The sequence below is a fragment of the Pipistrellus hanaki genome (genome assembly GCF_964339955.1).
Source record: "Pipistrellus hanaki genome assembly, chromosome: 10".
Taxonomy (NCBI): domain Eukaryota; kingdom Metazoa; phylum Chordata; class Mammalia; order Chiroptera; family Vespertilionidae; genus Pipistrellus; species Pipistrellus hanaki.
Genome location: NC_140512.1, coordinates 22,724,825 through 22,745,161, shown reverse-complemented (window position 1 = coordinate 22,745,161; position 20,337 = coordinate 22,724,825).

Below are 20,337 nucleotides of genomic sequence, written 5' to 3'. Positions count from 1 at the left end.
AGTCACACCATGGTGAAGTCCAAAGTATTTTATAGTGAAAAATAGTGATGAAAATAAATATCACTATATGACTTATTTTAAAAATTGGTGTGTAGGAGAAATTTGTCAAGGGAAATGTAAAGTTTGTGTATATAGTAAAAAAAAAAAAATCCTAATAATATCCTTTGTGTTTTCAGTGTCTCTGGTGTGAGATCAGGAGTTATTGTATATACCTCCCTGGGTCTTTTATTTTGCCATCTGTCAAGTTATCACAGTGAGTCATCTCAGTTAACAATTCCCGAAGGTATAATGAGCCATGCTCACTCTTCAAAGGGCTTTGAAGAATTTATTACCAACAGATTTTGGTGCTGCTGCAGGTTTGACAAGTTTTATGGTTACAATATATTTAATATGAATATTAACAAATAGAACAGATAGTATCTATTATTCAAATGATTGTTAACAGCTATTTATTTAGAAATAATTATTCTAACCTGTTGCTATCTAAGTGTCTCTATTTTCTTAAGTTGTCTGACTACTTATGTGAAACGCCTCTGGTTACTAAAACAAATAATGCGCCATTTTTTCCTTTGTCAGGCCAATGTACTTGTTTAATTTCTTTGATTATATGTAACTTGGTGAACAATTATGTACATATTTCATTCAACAAGCATATACTCAGTACTACAATGGAGAGCTAAAGTTAAGCTCCTGAAGAATACAAAAGCATGTACATATGATTCATTAGATCCAGAATAAAAATAAAACAAATAAAAGGATATAATCATACTGTATAGTGCAATCAACATAACACACTAAAATTAATTAATATCATAATGGATAGAAAAATAAAATATATTTCATTATTCATTTTTAGAAGTAGAAAATTGGTTTGTTTGGTATAAATTTTAGATTCATCAATTATGCTCTATGTCTGTGCATTTTGTTGTACTGATTCCTAATGTATACTTAGCCCATACTTGGCTTAGTTCATTATTATTTTCTAACTCTAATATTAAAATGATATTATATTGCTCTAAGTCAGAATGGTTTCCTTTGGCCACATAGGATTTGCTTTCCTATTTGGAAGTTTCTGAAATACATGTGTGTGCACATTTGTGTGAATGTGTGTGTGTGTGTTCATTATGTATATGTACCTTTACTTATTGCATGCTTGTTGGGAGCTCATGGAATTCAAACCCTAAAGAGGTGGTTTTGTTATGAGGGAATTTATTTTTTTAACTCAGCTTCCCAATCAGCCCAAAATCTTCATATTGTATGACATGATGACCTCTTTACAATGGGAAAGCTTACACAGGACAATAACATGCTATCTTGTGAGAGTAGGTAAGAGTAAAAGGCCTTAAGCATTTCCAAGTTATGTCTCTATTCACCCTTCTCCATTTAAGGGCATATCTTCCTAACTGATCAGATATCTGGGTTGGAAAACCTCAGCATCACTTACAATCAATAAAAGGAAGAAAAATTCTGACTGATCAACACTTCCTCATGATCTAAAAATCCATAAAGATTCTCACTTTTTTGTATTTTAATGAACATGGAACAGTTTTTAAAATTGTAATATTTAGTTACATTAGTTTTATGTTATGACAATTAAATTCTATTATTAAAAGGAAGTCAGAATCCAGCCAGTATGGCATAGTGATTGAGTGTTGACCTATGACCCAGGAGGTCAAGGTTTGATTGCAGATCAGGGCACATGCCCAGGTTTTGGGCTCCATCGCTATTGTGGGATTTGCAAGAGGCAGTTGATCAATGATTCTCTCTTATCGTTGATGTTTATATATCTCTCCCCCTCTCCCTTCCTCTCTAAAATAAATAAAAAATATATTTTCAAAAATAAAAATAAAAGAGAGTCACTAATTAGTGGTCTATTTAAAATCATAAGTGGGGCAATATGCTTTGGAAAAGAAAATAATAAATAAATCTATATGTGGTGCATTTAGCTTCTTGTATCTTTTTTCTGTTTTAGGACTTCACTTATTCAGCTCTTTATTCCCCAGTAGTAAAAGAAAAAAAATGTTACCCTCATATTGAAGCATTTCTCTATGATAGTAGATTTTTTTTTCTATATATTTGGAAGTTTTCCACATGCCACATACACTGAATCTGTTTCTGTATAAGTTGAAATATTTTATTACTGTCTTTTTACTTATGTTTCACATTTTATTTATTATTTTTGTAGACAAACTATATTAACTTATGTCTTTTATACTTCACAAACACTTAAAATATATAGAAAGTGCAGGGCAAAGTAGGTTTACATTTGTTTATATGGGAAATAATACAATAATTAAATAATAATACAAAAATACACTGTGTTTCTCATATAACTGTAAACCTACTTTTGCCCCACCCTATAGATGATATATAGATACATACATACGTAGAGAGATAGATAGATCGATAACCTTACACTGTTAATACATATCATGTTATATTAGTGTTACTGACACTATTACTTTGAAGGGTTTTACCCTTTACAAGTAACACTTTTGAGGAGTTTGAGGACTGAAAGCGATTGGGACTTCCATAAGAGACATTCTATAAATTATAAATGTTAACAACAAATAGAAAAATGATCTTTCTTATTGAATGACAGCAGTCAGAGACTTTAGGACAATGCAGCAATTTTTAGCATATGCAGCGATTGGTATTATATCTTGATGAGACAATGAGATTCTTTTTTTAATATATTTTTATTGATTTCAGATAGGAAGGAAGAGAGAGATAGAAACATCAATGAGAGGGAATCATTGATTGGCTGCCTCCTGCACGCCTTAATTGGGGATTGAGCTCACAACCCAAGCATGTGCCCCTGACCTGAATTGAACCTGGGACCCCCAGTCTGCAGGACGATGCTCTATCCACTGAGCCAAACCAGCTAGCGCGACAATGAGATTCTTTATCTACTTAATGGTCTTTATGATCAACTTCCCACAACCCAGTGGGCAGATAGTACACTACAGTGGACTGGCCAGAGTACTGAACATTCACTCCAAATCAGAGGTTAAAAACCAAGTGGAATCTTTCCCAGCACTGCTCTCACCCAGAGAGAGTCTTAAACCTCAGTAATTTTTAATATAATTCTGTAAATCAAATTATATTTTTCTAAACCATAATCTATAAAAAGATGTCAGCTTGCCTGGTCAGGTTGTTCAATGGTTGAACCAGGAGATCACAGTTCAATTCAGGCTCGATCCCCAGCAGAAGGCAGCGATTGTTAATTCTCTCTCCCTCGCACTTCCTCTCTTTGAAAATCCATAAAAATATATATATTTTTTAAAATATACCAGCCAGTCACATAGTTTCAACTACCTGGAATTCACTTTGCTGACTGATTCTGAATTTGGAGGGTACTTGTGACTGCCAAATGTGATAGTGTTCTAGGAATAGTCTTTTAATATTTTCTTATTTTCCAATGGATAAGAATCTGCAGTTATAATAAATATGTCTTACATATAAAGCAGCTGTGTAGAAGAGTTGCCAACCAGATAACAGGCTAGAATATCAGATAAATATTTGATCACTGTTTCACTTTTTAATGGATTTCTAAGAAAGTTATTTTTATAGTAAAACCTACAAAGAAATCACATGTTTTACTAAAAGGAAACTCTGAATAAAATATTCTATTCTCTTTATTCTCTGATATAACTGTTGTCAATTTGGAGATTATTGTGCGCAAATGCCAAAATCTGCCGTTGTGCTGCCTAACAAATACCACAAACCCAAAACAATGCCAATGCATATCAACATGAAGTTTAATGTATTAATTGTCAATGCTTCATATTTCAGATCTGTTTCATATCAAAGTCAGTGATAGCAATTTGAAGTTTAGGTTGTGAGTTCAGGAGAAAGTCAGAAAAATCATTTAAAATATTACAAACTAATTTAGAGAAAAGCTTCATATAAAGTAAAGGGAGAGGGAGAGAAAGAAACATCAGTGTGAGAAAGATAGGTGGATTGATCCGTTGCTCCCAAAGGAGCCCCAAATCCTAGGTGCCCTCACCAGGAATCAAATTGAACCTTTGGTGCAGGGCAGGAGATTCCAACCAACTGAGCCACACCAGCCAGGGCCAAATTTGCATTTTAAACAACTGAATTTAGACTCTCAAATGAAACCTCTCAGTATGTTGCATAACATGTAAATGTTTCTTATGTTACTGCATCCCCAAAATAATGATAATTGTTTTAGATGACACATGCCTACTTCTCATGCCTTATAAGCCATGCTATATTTGTAATAATAAAACTGCTTCCAACAGCTCAGTTCACCAGAGAGAAAAGCAGATGGATGCTAACATGCCTCATCATCATTGTTTGTCTTAAATTTCACATTTCAATTGATATTAGAGTAGGGGGAAAAAAAAGCTAATTAAAGTTAAAAAATAAGTTGATTATTTTAATGCCTAAATGACAGCACTGGCGGTCTGTTACCAAATGTCACTCTCACACATGGCTTCTGAAACTGTTCTATTCAGCGGAAGAGGATGTGGGAAATGTGTGCCAGGTGCTGCCGACCCTACAATTTCAGATGTTCAAGCACTGAGGAATCAGAGGACACAGAGGACTGGAATACCCTTCTGTTCATAATAGACCCCATGGCTGAGGCCTGGAGGTGCATTAATTAATAGTTCAGCGGGAATACAGAGCATTGAACACCTTGTAGCTGAGTCTACTGCCAATCAATATGTCTCTAATAATATTAACTGGCTATAATTAGTGAGCAAATTATGCTCCAAATTACTTCAGTGATTTTCAAAGGGACAATAATTTTATTTTCCCTTTGCCACAGTCTTCTGCACATATTGCAAATTTTTTCTTCTTTATTTTCGCCCTCTTGTAATTAGATAAAGAGACTTATTTTCTGGACAAGCTGGGGAAACCTTCCAAGATCTGTATCTATTTTTCGAAATCTGTATCTATTTTTCCTAGAGAGCATTCTGACTTCCTGAATCCTTTTGTTCATCTGCATTGTAGAGACTTGCCATGTCCTGCCCCATTTGAATGGAGGCATTATATTTTAAATTTCTTTTCTGCGTATCTTTTTGCAAAATCTTCAAACTAATCCCAGGCAAGTATCCCTTAGAAACCATGAGCATAAATCTCTAATTCACAGGATTAGCTCACAGGCAATATTCTTTCAAGAAATGAGATGTAAATTTTTTGTAAAATGGATTAAGTAATTCAAATGTAAAATTTCCTAAGAAAACAGTTTAGCCTTCCAACTTTTAAAAGTGTTATGTAATTAAATGTAATACTTTAATCTCAACTGACATATAAAGATTAAAATTCCCATTATGCCATTTAAAAAGGAATCATATCTGCAATGACACTAAAGAAAGTTTATTTTCTACTTAAAAGGCACCTGTTCATTTAACTTGTAACAATGAAACGTGTTTTTTAATTACTATTGATAATCTATTGACATTTCAGATAATAGAAAAGAAAAGAAAGCATTGAGATATCAAACAGTCTTTCATTACAGAAAAATCATTCAAGGACATCCTTTTATGATAAGTTGTTACCCCAAGAAAAAGGAAGTATTTTTACAACTCCAAATTCCTAAATAATAATAATAATAATAATAATAATAATAATAATAATAATAAATAAAGAAATAAGTCTTTCACTAGATTAATACACATTTAGAAAACATAAGACTATAGCCCTTAACTCTGCTGGAAACTTTAAAATTGCTGTAAAAATGTTTAGTTCTGTTTCTTGTTTCATTCTGTTTCTGAGGCATGGTCATGTCACAGTGGGTAAAGATACAGTCATGTGCAGGGACCGGTTTGGTTCAGTGGATAGAGCGTTGGCCTGCAGACTGAAAGGTTCCAGGTTCAGTTCCGGTCAAGGGCATGTACCTTGGTTGCGGGCACATTCCCAGTGGGGGGTGTGCAAGAGGCAGCTGGTCGGTGTTTCTCTCTCATCGACATTTCTAACTCTCTGTCCCTCTCAATTCCTCTCTGTGTAAAATCAATAAAATATATTTTAAAAAAAGAAAAGATGCAGACATGTAGCAGTGGGTAAAGATAAGAATGTATATATTAAGGTAATCAATAAAATAGCTATTCACTCCCTATATAGCAACTGCTAGAACAAAACATAGGAAGGTTTTTTAGTTCCTTTTTATCTGGAATCAAAAGTCTGCAATAGAACCTAGTGAGTGTTCTCTTTTAAGAGAAAGAAACTCAGTGACATTAACATAAGTGTAGCTTCACAGTAATATGACCCAGAACAAAGTAAGTGTTTCGTTCTACACAGGACAAAATAAGTGTTTTCAATCCCCACATTGGTCACACATATAATCATCAGGAATTTGCAAAGATAGTGGCTAAGAAATAAATGCAAACTTATAAGTACACATGTTTTTGGTTATGGTCTATAAAGCTGGTTAGTAATGAATAAGACAATAATTTTTGTTAGATCGGCTTACAGTAATAAACATAAAGATTTTGTCACAAGATTCTTTTTCTGTTTCATTTAAAGATAAATTGAGTTCATCAAACAATGAGGAGTCTATATCCAAAAACTCTTGACTTACTGTAAATAACATCATTTTTATTGATGTATTAATATAGCTACTCGACAAGAGTCAAGAATAGCAGATTCTTTTGGGGAAGTAAAAAAGATTGTGTGGCATCTCTAGTTCTTTTTATCTCTGAGTACCTAACCATGCCAAGTTATGGAAAGCACACATACACACACAAAATCTAACAAACCACAAAATAAGGGATAAATGTAAGGGATAGAATAAATCTTCCATTAGGCAAGACCAAGAATTCAGCCATAGAGTAAGGGCTCCAAACTGGAAAATTACCCAAGTACCCTTTATTTTTTATCTTTCAACATGATTTGGGGTTTTTGATGTTATAAAATATCTAAAACTTCATGGTATATAGGATATATTCTACAAAAATAAGAAGTCTCATGATGGGAGAGAATAAATTCCAAGTCGTGACTCTATTTTACTGTTTTCATACTGAGACTAACCAGTGCTTAGATTCTGTTTTCATCCAAAACAATACCGTGACTGGAAAGGCAGGTCTTTTAACATAAGAAAAAAGAGCAAAACATTTGTATACCACTGACGTAGACTACAATATGCTGTGACTAAGTTAAAACGGCAAGCAATTTAACTATATTTTTGCCCATCAGAAGTAAGGAGTAAAGTGAGTAGGTACAGTTTATGAAAATTTGAAAGTAGGTTTTGCTATGTGAAACTATTCCTAGATGATTGTTAAAGTATTAAAAAAACAAACAACAACCAAAAAAAACCACCCTCTATTATTTAAAAAATAAGCATTCCATAGCAGTAGTTAGGATAACATAGTGATTTTTACTTTGGCCATGAATTTTATTTTGAAGCCACTAGATGGCTAAAAAGCAAAGTTGGTTTGTATATGTGTTTTTTCTTACATATCACACATATTCTTATAATCTATATTTTCAAACTATCTGCTAGAGCAAATTCCTCTAAACAAATAGCAAATAGAAGAATCAAGTACAAACATTCCCCTCCAAAATTTTACTTTGTATGCCTAATTTAAAAAAAAAAGAAAAGAAAAAAAAAGAAAAGAAAAGACTGGATGCTATTTCTTGCAGTCACTGAGATCCTTTTGAAAACTAGTTATTTCTTAATGTACTTGAGCTGAAAAAGGAAAATGTCTAATTAAGGAGCTGAACACAAAGGAAGTGAATTAAGGATTCTTAGTCTCAACAATGATCTTAATTTTTAACTTAATTTTGCTAAACTTAAATATATCTTTCTATAATTCAATTTCTTTAGCTTTGAAAAAGTCATATTAATTTTACCAAGTCATGTATAACAATAATTTTGTCACCTCAAGTCAAAAGTGTTATAATATAAATCTTGACAGTTCAGTGTAAACTTAATGAACAATATTACTACATGTAGCAGTTTCATGCCTTACATAAAAGTTTTAAGCTAGAATTTTATTATATTTAATGACAATATAATATGCCTGTATACTTTTTCTAAAACTTTAGGGCCAGATGTCTTTTTGGAATTATGGATTTGATATTTTGAAAAAGTTAAATGATGCATATGCCACATCTTATGTCTTATTTCCTCAGAGTCTGTTGCTACAATGTATAATTAAACTCATCAAAATATTTGCAGTTGAAAATATATTATTCACCCTGTAAATAGACTTATATCATTTCAGGGTAGATATTGCCACCAAGTGAATTTCTAATAGTTTATTGTTTTCAAAGCATTTTGAATTTCAGAATTGAAGAGTTGTAATATTTAACATTTTTACTCACTATTTGTTTAATCCCCATTTAATCCTCAAAACAGTCCTTAGTGCTAAGATTATCACTTGCCAGATAGGAAAATTCAGATTCAGAGTGTATAGCAAATTTGTTGATTCAAAGCCACAATTGCCTGCCTCCAACCATGTAATCTTTCTGCTAAGATGGATGGACTCAGAAAAGGCAAAGGAAGGGACAATGTGGTAGTGAAAGGCATTTATGAACCTTTTCAAGCTGAAGAGAAGAAAATCACCAAGCCAGTTTCCACATTTAGAAATTATTAGGGAAAAAAGGTACAATGTTTGTATAAAATATTGTAACTGTGATGAAAACCCAGGTGTTTCTTGACCTTAGTCCACTTTGGGTTCAATTGTGGAGAAATCTGTTTTTCGGTAGGCATCTGTTCTCCTATTCTGCAGGGTGTGCATTCTGTTCTTAGAAAATGCAAGATTTTAGTTCGTATCTCAATTTCCTTAAACTCTTGAAATATCAGCAATAAAATCCATTACAAGGGGGGTCATAACCAATTTAAAGCTAGACTCAAATGACTTGAAGTGTCAACTACTAGTCACATGCCATGAATGATCACCAAACCTCAGGGTTTTGTTGTTGTTATTGAGGGGCAACCAGGAAGGCAGGTGAGCAATTAGGAACCAGCAGTCCAGGATTGTGAGAGGGATCCCCGATTGGAGAGGTGCAGACTTTTGTGCACTGGGCCTCTAGTTTATTAATAATAGGAAAGGAGCAAAGGGAAGGCCAAATATTATAGACATGTTATTGGGCAGCAGCTTTATCAGAAAGCCACCAGTGTATTACCCACCAATCTTGGTGGAAGAAAGGGACTGGGCAGGGAGGAAAGTAGGCACAGTGCCCAATAAAGTTTGGAACATTAGCAAAGGTATTTTTAGTCAGTCACACCGGGGAACGGAAGTCACTGGCCAAAATGGGCACACCTCTGCAAGCAGGAAGATTTGAGATACTTGATTCTCTAAACAAGGAATTTGCTCTCTTGGCCCTCCGGGCTCTTGGTTCTCTTGGGACTCTTATAGGGGGTGCACTCCCTTGGCTCTTGCCCTCTTAGCTCTTGGCGTGTTGCAATTGACTCCTGGCTTTCAGGGCTCTCATGACCCATGGCCATGTGGACTCCACACACAATGGACTAATGGACTGCAACTAGCATGATGCTGATTGGACCCAGCTGCAATATGGAACAGAAATTCTGGACTCTGGCTTTGCTTTTAGCTCTACTGAAGGGATATAATTCTATTGAAATAAAGCTTTCTACCATATCTCATCCTCCCGTGGGGGCCTCCAGAAATGCTATTCCAGCAGTACCTCAAGAACTCCACTTCTGCCCTGACCCTTTTGGCTCAGTGGATAGAGCATTGGGGCCAGGGAGTGAAAGGTCTCAGATTGGATTCCAATCGAGAGCATGTACCTTGGTTGCAGGTTCAATCTCCAGTAGGGAGCATGCAGGGGGCAGCTGATCACTGATGTTTCTCTCTCATCAATGTTTCTAACTCTCTATCCCTCTCCCTTCCTCTCTGTAAAAAATCAATAAAATATTTTTTAAGGGACCCTTTCCCCACCCCCCAACCCCCGCTGCCATTCACCCACACTCTTCTCTGATGACACTAGGACTTAGTGCAGCCACATCCAATTCATTAGGGCGACTTCACTGGATTGAACCTCCTCTGGCGATATAGGTGGGGATTCCCATAAATTGCCTGCCTTTGTGAAGATCAGAACTATAAACAATTTAACTTGTGATTAATGAATCAATTAGAGACTCTGCAGTTTGGTCTTTGCAGAGACATATTTTAATTTAAACAGGCATTGTTAAAACTTCTCAACAACAAAGATCAGAACAGTATAAACAAATGAATTTTGTATGCAGTAGAAGCCCAATACTAAATAGTGCTTTTATCTTCAAAACACCAAAAATGTAAGTGCTAGTAATGGTAGATCTGAGCTCTTCTGTATAATGAATTTAATAGAAATTGCAGAGAACAGGTCATCCAAAAGTCATTTGTGAATGAATAGGAACACCACATGCAAATCTGGTTTCTAGAAAGAGAGGATTATACACACAAACTACACAATGAGACATTCCTGCCATATCCATCAGTCCTGAGACTGGCTGAAAAATAATTAGCTTAAGCACTTACTTTAATTGGTTTTGAACAAGTGCATTGTTCAAAGTGATTACATTTGATTATTCTAGGAAGGGAACAAAATTAAAATTTGAGTGTATAGTGAAAAATGCCCAATTCTGAATATTACTAAATGATAAAATAATCTAAAATTGTTTATACTCAGAGATTTGTTTTCCTATTGCTGTTTTTGCTTTTTTTTTTTTTTTTCTAGTCAAATGATAGGGAAAGAAACTCAAATTTACTGAATTAATTTACCATGATAAGCTTTTGGCCTGATACCTTATTTACTTGGGAAAATATTGTGATGAGGTATGTCTTTTTATGCCTACTTTACAAATAAGTAATATTAGGCTCTGAGATGTTAAGACACTTATCCAAAGTTACACAGTAACTGAAGGAGGCCAGGTTAGTCTGACACCAAACCCCATGTTTTTAATCCATTTACATTTCCACATTTCTAGCTCTTTGTAAATGTGTTGGTAATTATCAGAATATATTTTGTGTGAAGCTAACTCAATGTCTGATTACTCAGCATTAAAGCAATGAATTTAAAATGTATCACTTTAATATATTCTATAAAACATTGCTAAAGAACTAAATATCTTTTAAATTAAAATATTCATAATTATATACTTATATAAAAATGTAGACTCTAACTAGATGAATGTTCTTGTTTCAATTTACAGATTTTCATAACATAAAAACTTATAGTTTATAAGCTAAGCATAATTCCACACTAAAGATTTATATACAAAGATGGACTTGATCTTATTCTTCAAGGGTATATTAATGATTAATCAATGAAATGATCTTTCTTCTAGTAAAACATCTGGACTGGTATAACTCTAATAAACATTGCAAGTAGTGTGGCTGCTGTGAGCTTTGATAAATCACTCTGGGATACAGAAAGAGGTCCTTCTCTATTCTAAATATGACATTTAACATAACATCCTCGTAGCACATGGTTCTGGATTGACATTACTATATATACTGCTCATTGATGTTCCCAAGTGAAAGACATTCTCATCAAATTGTAGACTCTCCTTTCCTGTGGTGCATATACGTAAGTTGTTGAAATATTAATACTATAGAGAACATAGGGACCAATACTTTTGAAAGACCTCAATGACAGCCAACTAATAGAATAAAGAACCTTGCAAAATTATAGTTGAAAGCTTTTATATCATAACTAAAGACCCAGTGTTTGAAATTTGTGCACAGGGTGCGGGGGGGGGAGGGGGGAGGGGCGTCCCCTCAGCCCAGCCTGCACCCTCTCCTATCCAGGACCCTTCGGGGAATGATCCTGGGGATCGGGCCTAAACTGGCAGTTGGACATCCCTCTCACAATCTGGGACCTCTGGTTTCTAATTGCTCACCTGCCTGCCTGCCTTTTCACCCCTAACAGCCCCCTGCCAGCATGATCACCCCTAACTGCCTCTGCCTGCTGGCCTGATGACCCCTCATTGTGCCTCCTGCTAGCCTGGTCACCCCCAAATGCCCCCTGCTGGCCTTGTTGCCCCACACAGATCTGTCCAGTTGTTTCAGTCATGACAGACCCTGACTTTTTATACATTAGGATTGGAAACTGGATGAAATAGTCTGAGATAACCAGAGATTAGATTTAATTCAATATTTAACAACCATCATTTGCATGAGTTCTGCAACATTATCTACATAACATGTTAAAATGTATTTTCATGTATTATAAACAATTTGAAATTGAAAGGCTTTGCTCATGAATTAACCTGATTTATTTTAAATACTGAGTAATTGAAAAACTTTATAACTTAAATTAGTGACACATTGGTTTTAACAACAAAACCTTAAGAAACTAAATGTACGTAATTTTTCTAAAGATACAAATTATAATATTCAAATTCTTAATTATATAATAAGGTATATTTTACTTTATGAAAACACACCATGATCAAATTATCATTTTCACACTATGAGTTACATATATCATTACCAACTTTTAAAAAATTTAAACCAAGTATAAACCAAGTATAAAATTCAAAATATATACGCATTTTTACATGTGTTCTGGACTTAATCACACAGATTTTGCCCCAATTATTTTTAACATAGTGCCTTTTCTTAAGCAAAAATAATGCCAGATGTTAAGTTAAACTTTGATGTCATTAAATAAAGCAGAAGAAAGTGTTGTCATTATTTTCTTCAAAACTGTTCTCTAGAACTCTTTTATAACCATATAACAATGTACATATTGTGAACCTAAATAATCTTCCCATAAGAAAAAGGCCCCAAATCACATTTAAATGGTATCCTCAGACAACTACTTAGAAGTTCATATTCAATAAATATAACAATAACCAGAAGTCTAAAGGCAAGTTTTCTGATTATTAAGTTGTTACAATAAAATGAAATTACCTAGTATTTTGCTGGATGATTCAACTACTGTAGAAGTAGTATGTAGTTATTCAGTACATATTTTCATCTTTTAAGGTCTATTATTTTAAGAATTTTAGAAGTGAGTTAAAATCATTTTAAACTTTGTTTCGAGGTAAAGTTTTCAGAGATTTGTTTATTTAAAGATGAAACAAAGAAAGGTCTAGAAGAAAACAAGTATTGGAAGGAGCAATGGAAAGGAGTATTTGCAAGAATGAGTAAGTTACTTCTAGTAGGTCAAGTTAAGAGTTAAGGTCAATTATTTTTTCCTTATACAAGCAAATTTAAATTGGTCAAAGTAAGATTTTTAAAAATTGAAATAATCTCTGAGGACAAACCCTTCTCTATAATCTCAATTAAATAACAACAGCTGGCATTTATTAAATGCTCCCTTCTATCAGGAAATGTAGTAAATAAGTATTTTTAATTCATTACCTCATCACCTTTGTAGTCATCTCAACAGCATGAAGTAGGACTACATATTTAGAGATAGGAAAACTGAAACTTAGAAGGATTATGAGTCTTGTCCAAATCACTCAGATCAGGCAACAAAGTGGTAGAGAGCTCTGAAATACTTTTTTTATTCCAGAACCTACATCTTTTAATTATCTGCTAGGCTACTCCTTAGAACATAAATGGTAAAATTATCTACTAATTCACTTGAAAATTATAGACTAAAAAATGTCTACTTCTTAGGATGCAGAAATAGAATACTGCTGATGAAAGAAAAAGAAGCTAAGATCAGAATAATGAGAGAAAAACAACACATTTGTAAACTAGTCCACCTCAGCATAAAGGCAGAAAAAGAATGACTTATTAAAATAACCTAGGCAAAAATTGATAAAAGTCTAAAACACAGGTGGAACTTTTTAAGTTGAATAAATTTAGATATTGGAAGAGGTAGAAGTTGATAATAACTCCCAGACTGCTTTGAGTTGATACTTTGATCTTTGATTTTTCTGCCCCTAGAACTATATTTCTCACAATGTTTATTTTTTAAGCCACCCTGTCTATGGTTCTTCATTATATCAGCCCCAACTGACTAAGACAGTCTATATTCTTTACACTTGCTAGCAAATCCAACTTGGATATAAAAAGTGTTCCTTTTAAAAACTCTGTGTTCAATCAGAACATCTCCAGTTCAGGAGCTCTACTGAAAGGCCAGTACGGATTGCTTTTTCCACTATATACAGCTTTTTGAGCACTTAGCCTTATGGTAGATTATTTTCTAATTCAAATGAGAAGTACACATATAAAAAGGGTTTATGCAAAAAGTGGACATTGAGAAAGTGATGCTACCTATGCCACATTTTTCTCTAGACTTTAATTACTTGTAATTATTAGATACTACAAACTTTCAGTCTGTAGGCCGATGCTCTATCCACTGAGCCAAACCAGTTTTGGGCTAGTTGTATTTTTTATGTAGTATCTGGAGGCCTAGTGCATGAAATTCATGCATGGGGGTGGAGAGTCCCTCAGCCAGGCCCGAACCCTCTCACAATCTGGACCCCTCGGGGTATGTCTGACTACCAGTTTAGGCCTGATCCCAGGACCACTGGCTCCTAACCACTTGCCTGCCTGCCTGCCTGCCTGATCTCCCCTGACCACTCGCCTGTCTGCCTACCTGCCTGCCTGATTGTACTTAACCACCTCTGCCTTGGCCCCTGCTGTGGCAGCATCCTCTGGAAGTATGTCTGGAAGGTCGTTCAGCTGTCCAGTATAATTAGCATATTATGCTTTTATTATTATAGATTCATAGCACAACACTAATTTACTTTTATGCTATTGAAGGACCCAAATCAATTTTCTTTTAACAATAGAGATTGAGAAAGCTTAGTATAAAATGTAATTGACACAAAATTATATAGGTTTTAGTTTTAAGATAATTTTAGCAAATCTTTGATAATGTTAATATCTTATGATATTGCATATATTTAAAATAAAAAAGTAATTTCATGTAAAATATTTTGAGAAATCAGTTTGAAAAATTAAGAAACAAATTTTTCTCAAGAATTTTCACATGAAAATTTATGAATGTTTTATAAGTTGAAAAAATTATAGTAAACAACCATAAACACTTTAGCATGCATATCATTAACTAAAACTGTCAGACTTATTTACATTTTTTATTTGTTTACATTTTTTCAGTATTTGTTTACAGTTCTGTAAAATTTACATACAATTGATGCACAAATGTACCGCCGTATCATTGTTCATTATACCATTCCATAAATTGTGATAAATGCATACAGCTGTGCAATACAAATAGCTACTAAACATTGCATTCATCCAAATAGTTCTATCATATTCTTCCCAATCTTTACCCTGCCCATTAGTATAATACCATCATTCTGACTTCTTCCCTAACAGGTTAATTTTGGCTGTTATAGAACTACCTATAGTAATTAAATCATATAGTTTGTGCTCTTTTGTGTAAGGCTCTCTCTAAGCATATCTTGGGAAATTTGTGACTCTATATAGTTATGTGTTGTGTGTGTTTTCTGTTAGCTTTTTGGCATTTTGGCAAATATATTTTTATGGTTCACAGCACACACATTATAAAAATACCATATATTAACTTAACGCTTTGAGCACTTACAGTAAATAAATCAATGTGTTTACTTTTTAAATTTAGTCATTGGCTATATATTTGGCAGTTTACAATCTAGTTGGAAAAACATTAGAAAGCCACAGAAATATTGATTCAATTTGATAAAGTTAAGTATACTACTATCAGAGCCAAAAAATACATATAATAAACCTAAACTAAAGGATCATAATTGACAACCTCTGTTCTAAAATAATGAATTTTACTTCTGAATAATATATGCACAATAAACACCCAATTTTAAGATAAGAAAAAATATTCCTATAAACACATTGTTTATGTTTATTAAACATTGTCTGTTACTTCATTATTTTTATATGTTTGTAATGATTTCAAAAAGAGGAAAGGAGAGGGAAAGAGGAATAGAAACATCAATGATGAGAGCATATCATTGATCTGCTGCCTCCTGCATGCCCTCTACTGGGGATCAAGCCGGAAACCTGGGCATGTGCCCTGATTGGGAATAGAACTGTGACCTGTTGGTTCATGGGTCTATTCTCAACCACTGAACTACACCAGCTAGCACTTCATTATTTTTAATAACTTCTTCAGTAACCCTTAAAACCACACTTCATCACAAATTTATTTTATGAATATTGTTGTTTTAAATAAATAAAAATTAATTTAAAAGAAAGCAATTATGAAACCTATATTATTTGCATTCAATTATAAAATGACTATGTTTCCTTTCACACTATACATATCTGACTCAAGTACATTTTAATCAGAGCCAAGAAATATTTTCAGAAAAAAATAATATTTAAAATAATGACTAAGAAAATACTCAGTTTGCATGGTAATCAATCTGTTATGAAGTGATAACAGTTGCTGAGATAAAAGCATACCATAGTGAAACAGGAATTTTTAGGGCTAAAAAACAACAGGATTTAGGAAACTTTAGGAATTAAGGGGACCATGGAAGAAGTACAGGGCTGCAGAGCAGCAGAAGGTATATTTGCATAGATGGAGGAGCTGAAAAGCTTACATTTCCATAGAATGAGAGACCTGGGAACAGCAAAAGGTCTATATTTACAAAATAAAGAGAAGGAAGCCCTTCATTCATTCAGAAGAAAAAGAATAGAAAAACAATAAGGAAGAGGGAAGGGGGAAGAATCTCACATGTCTCATGTGAGGTTACTTGACCTTTGAGCTTAGGAGTTACTATAGTGACCAGTTTAAGGGAATAGTGACCAATCAGAGGGGATGTCAAGGCACCAGGATCTGCAGCCTTTATAAGCTATAGGGAAAAGGAACTCAGTGGAACCATTTCCTCCTCCTTATGTGGGATTCTGTACTTATCCTATTTAATAAAAGAATAATATGCAAATCACTCCAAGACACGAGATGGACACCCCCAAGTGGACATAAGATGGCTGCCACAAGATGTCCTACAGGGGAGGGAAGTTGTGGGCAGTTAGGGGTGATCAGGCCAGCAAAGGAGGGCAGTTGAGGGAGACCAGGCCAGCAGAGGAGGACAGTTGGGTGTGGGGGGGGGGGGGGGCAGGCCTACAGGGGAGGGCAGTTGGGGGTGACTGGGCCTGTGGGGGAAGGCAGTTAAGGGTGACCAGAGTGGCAGGAGAGGCAGTTATGGGCAACCAGGCTCACAAGGAAGCAGTTTGGCATTGATCAGGCTGGCAGGGAAGTGGTTAGGGGATGATCAGGCTGGCAGGCAGAAGTGGTTAGAGGCAATCAGGAAGGCAGGCAGGCGAGCAGTTGGGAGCCACCAGTCCTGGATTGTGATATGGATCCCAGATTGGAGAGGGTGCAGTCTGGGCTGAGCGATACTCCCCACCCTGTGCACAAATTTTGTGCACCAGGCCTCTAGTTCTTTAATAAATCTCCACCTTTGCTATACCACTTTCTGTCCATGGATTTATTCTTCGAATCCTGCAGACAAAGAAACAGATCCAGTCCAAAAATTCTGTTTCAATAGCCTCATCAGCTTGTGTGAGATCAGGAAAATATTTCTTCACACCCATATCTAAATAAGAGAAAAGTTTCTGTTTTAAAGATATAACAATTTTATGTTTTTCTTAATTAAACTTATTGGGGTGACATTGGTTAGTAAAACCATACAGGTGTCAGGTGTCCAGGTTTCTAATACATCATCTGCATACCGAATTGTGTTTTCACCACCCAAAGTCAAGTCTCTTTTCTTCACTATTTATCTCTCCTCTGCCATTGCCCATCTCCCCCACCTCCTCTCCCTTTGGCAATCACCAAACTGTAGTCTGTGCCTGGGAGATTTTTTCCTTAATTCCTTCCCCTTTTTCACCCAGCCTCCAGCCCACCTCCCCTCAAACAGCTGTTAGTCAGTTTTATGTATCGATTAATCTGTTTTTGTTTTGTTAGTTTATTTTATTCATTAGATTCTAAATATAAGTGAAATCATATGGTATTTGTCTTTCTGTGACTGGCTTATTTTACTTAGCATAATATTCTCCAGGTTCTCCATGCTGTCACAAAAGGTAATATTTCCTTCTTTTTTACATGCAAGTAATATTTCATTGTGTGGCTTTTTTTATTTACTCATCTACTGATGGACATTTGGGCTGCTTACAAATCTTAGCTATTGTAAATAAGGTTTGGCTGCATCAAATTGCATCCTCACCAACAGTGTATGGGGCCTCCACATCCTTATCAAGGCTTGTTTGTTGATTTATTGATAATAGCCATTCTGACAGGTGTGAAGTAATCCTGAATAGCCTCAAAAATCTTGATAAAGAACAAAGTTAAAGAATTCTTGCTACCTGATATCAAGCTATAATCACAAGTTCATAGTAATCCAAAAAGCATAGTGCTGGTATAAAGACAGGCAATAGATCAATGGAACAGCATAGAAAACCCAGAAATAAACCAACACCTTTATGGTTAAGTAATTTTTGAGAGAAGAGGCAAGAATATACAATGGGGTAAAAACAGTCTATTCAATAAAAGGTGCCGAGAAAATTGGGCAGATACATGCAAAAACTGTAACTAGATCAACTTCTTGTACCATACACAAGAATAAACTCAAAATGGACTAAAAACATAAATGTAAGTTATGAAGAAACCATAGGTAGTAAAATCTCAGATATTTCCCATAGCAATAATTTTTTTCTGATGTATCTCTTCAGGCAAAAGAAACTAAAGGAAAAAAGTAAACAAATGGGACTACATCAAACTAAAAGTTTTAGCACAGCAAAAGAAATCATCAACAAAATGAAAAAACAACCCATTAAATGGGAGAACATAATCACCAATAATACATCTGACAAGCAGTTAACTTCCAAAACTTATCAAAAACTCATACAACTCAACACCAAGAAAACAAACAATCCAATTTAAAAAATGTGCGAAGGACCTGAATAGACACTTCCCCAAAGGATATACAGATGGACAATAAACATATGAAAAGTTGCTCAATGTCACTAATCAACAATCAGCAGAGACACGCAAATCACAGCCATTTTATGTTTCCAGTAATAACTTATATTTGAGAAAATTAATTTTAATATTTTGTATCAAATGGAAAAGGCAAAAAAAAATGTGTGATTTGAAGATGTCAAAACACAAGACTACAAGTCACAGAGCTGACAAAACTGCCAGGCTTAACACATAATGTAACAGATTGCCTACATCTCTCACTTCTTCTTAAGCATTACTAATAGTTTTAGTCATCGAGAATAACAGATCTCAGAGAGGAGGGGTAGGGCAACAGATAGATATTGCCAAAGAATGTATATGCACATATGCATAGCCCATGGACATAGGCAACGTGTGGGGAAGACCTGGTGTGGGAGTAAAGGAGAGGGAAGGATGGGGGAACATCTATCTGTAATACTGTAAACAATAAAAATAAATATTTTTTAAAAGTTAAAAAAAAGTCAGATAGCTATCTGAAGGAAAATATGTGCTCTTCATAATGTAAATAATAGTCACACATATCAAAACATTAACTACTCAGTCCAGGGACATGAATATTGAGGACTAAGGGAACCAGCTAAGGAATTGAGCAACAAAAAGACAATAAACTAACCCTAACTGGTTTGGCTCAGTGGATAGAGTATCTGCCTGCACACTGAAGGGTTCCAGGTTTGATTCTGGCCAAGGGCACATGTCCAGGTTGCAGGTTCTATACCCAGTAGGTGAGTGCAGGAGGCAGGTGATCAATGATTCTCTCTCACCATTGATGTTTCTCTCTCTCTCTCCCTCTTCTTTCCTCTCTGAAAGAAAATAAACATATTTTTTTAAAAGACAATAAACTGTCAGTAAGGTGGGAGGAAAACCAAGAAAATATTGCTCTCAGAAGCAATGTGAAGAAATTATAATTAAAAGAAGGCATTGGCCAAAACCGGTTTGGCTCAGTGGATAGAGCGTCAGCCTGTAGACTGAAAGGTCCTGGATTGGATTCCAGTCAAGGGCATGTACCTTGGTTGCAGGCACATCACTAGTAGGAGGTGTGCAAGAGGCAACTGATCAATGATTCTCTCTCATCAATGTTTCTAACTCTCTATCCCTCTCTCATCCTCTCTGTAAAAAATCAATAAAATATATTTTTTAAAATTTGGGGAAAAAAAAAGAAGGCATTGTGTTTCATATATCTATTATTATGAATCAAGCCATCTTGAAACTTAGCCAGTTAAAACAACAACTATCTATATATTTAAAAGGCTAAGCAACCAGCCAAGCAGCTGACTGGCCTACCAGCCAACCAGCTGGTAGGTATGACACACACTAACCACCAGGGGGCAGACACTTGATACTGACTATCAGCAAAATAATATGAGAATTGAATGTTGGACTTAATTACATGAAGATTGGCCTGGCCAGTGTGGCTCAGTTGCTTAAGCATCATCCCTTTCACTGAGAAATCAGTCGCTGGTTGGATTCCTGGTCAGGTCA